We start from the raw sequence: 2,290 nt of genomic DNA, 5'->3' as shown, positions 1-2,290 counted from the left end.
CATGTGAAAGAACGTAAGGATGCAGTAAGGCTGTGAGTTAGGAGAGTGCTAATCCATTTAGTGCTTCATTGGTGAGTAGGAGTAATTTGAAAGTGTTGTGGTACTTGACCAGGAGCCAGTGAAGTCTATGAAGGATAGGAGTTATGTGTTGCCATTGTCTGGTACAGGTAAGTACCGGTGCAGCAGAATTCTGAACGTGCTGTGGCCTATCAAGGGAAGTGGATGGAAGGCTAAACAGAGTGCAATTACAGTAGTCCAGGTGGGTGAACACAAATGTATGGGTTTCTGCAGCAGGATTGGTGACGAAGGGGCTGAGTCTGGAAACATTTTTGAAGTGGAAAAAGGCTGATTTTGTGATATTTCTAATGTGGGACTGGGAAGAGAGGTGGGGGGTCCAAAGTAACTCCAAGGTTCTTAGTTGTAGGGCTAGAGGTGATTAACCATCAATGGGCTTACTTAAATTCTCTAGCTTTGCTTACTGAGTTACTTAGCAGAGATTTCAGACCAAGTAGCAGGACATATCTTTTGTGCCTTAAGAAGTTGTGGTTCATCCAGATTTTAATTTCTTCAAGACAGTGGGTGACATTGGGGGAAGAAGGTTAGGTGAGGGATTGCTATGTACATAAGTTTGGGTATCTTCAGCATGACAGTGGAAATTAAGACCAAAACGATAAAGAATCTGATCAACAGGAAGCATTATATGGGGAAAAGTATCAGACCAAGGACAGAGCCCTGTGGGACACCCTGTATGAGTGGGGCTGGGGCAGATTTTAAATTAGCCAGTGAAACACTGTTCCCCCTCTATAAGATAAGACTGGAACCAGCGGAGAGGAGCGCCAGTGATACTGAGCCACTTCTCCAAGCCACCTAGCCAAATGTCATGGCAGACTGTCAAATGAGCTATTAATTTACTGGGTGATGAAAGCTACTAGAGACTGTTTACCAAGTTCAATGGGAGGGCATTCTGATGGGGAAGAGACAGATTGTGCCTAGACAAGTTGTTCATATATTACATCCACCTTGTTTTGGAAGTCCAAGAAATTACTGCAAAGTTCTGGTGTGATGGAGAGGTGGGGGCTTTCAAGAGGATATAGCAGTTTTGTGGAGAAAAAAAAAGGTGGAGAAAAAGACAAGGACAGATTTCAGGTTGATTTTCCTAAGATTAATAGTAATAATACATTTTATTTATATAGCACCTTTCCAAAGCCCAAGGTCTCTTGAAGAAGTTAAACAACATTCTCCACTCTGATTTTAGGTTGGTTGAACATAAGGATGCATAATATTTCAAACTTTTGCCATTGAATGACTAAATGACTAAAAACAATAATCTTTTTACCCATTCTCAAATGTTTTCCTTTTCATTTTCAGAGCATGGTGTGGGAGAAACAACCATTTAGGCAGTCAGGATATCCTCAATGGCGCTGAAAATGGCCTTCTTGCAGAAATATTTATTTCTCCTGCTGCTATGCTGTGAAACCAAAGCACTTTTTTCAGTTTGATTAAATTTAACATGAAACAGCTGGGAGTTTTGTGTGGGGGGAGGGGGTGGTGTCAGGAGTGGGGAGGTAGTGGTTATATGTTGTGACAGACAATTCACACCTCAGGTGGTACAGAGATATTTTTGTACAGATACAAATTGTCACTCTGACTGGCACCAAGTTATGAAAATAAATGCCTTTTCTGGATCATTGAGCTACCGTCAAAATCAGCAGACTAGTGAAATCAGTGTGCATCGTGACTTGTGTCATTTCCTGAATTTGAAACCTTTGCTATATCTGATCTTTACCTTGAACATCCAAATCTGAACAGGAAAATATATTCATAGACACTCAGTTGCACACAGCAGGAACACATGCTATGATAGTAGGCCAGATGATGCCATTTGCCAGTAATGGAGGACAGTGAGACTAGTGTTTGTAAAACTCGGCTCCCATACTTGGTGGAAAGCCTAACAGGCTGTCTGGCTGGACTGTAACACTCTGTCACTAAGGCATTGGTTTTTGCCCTGCTAAGCTGTACTTAAATATTGTTAGGACATGACCATACAGAGGTCAGGAATCGTTTATGTATTGGTTTTAGAATATAAAATCAACATTGTGTAATGTAAACATGTTTATACATTTTAAAGGTTCCAAGTGCCACATACTTAGATTTAATTGTCAGGCCACAGCACTAATGTGCAATCAGGTGCTATGACAATTACAGCCCCACCAAAAGTAACTACTAAAAAGAGCTCCATTACAGATGCAGTGTCAATGCTTAGTGATGCTTCATGAGAAAATAAGCCATA

The sequence above is a fragment of the Anguilla anguilla genome, chromosome 3, assembly GCF_013347855.1.
Source record: "Anguilla anguilla isolate fAngAng1 chromosome 3, fAngAng1.pri, whole genome shotgun sequence".
Taxonomy (NCBI): Eukaryota; Metazoa; Chordata; class Actinopteri; order Anguilliformes; family Anguillidae; genus Anguilla; species Anguilla anguilla.
Note: the sequence above shows the minus strand (reverse complement) of the source record.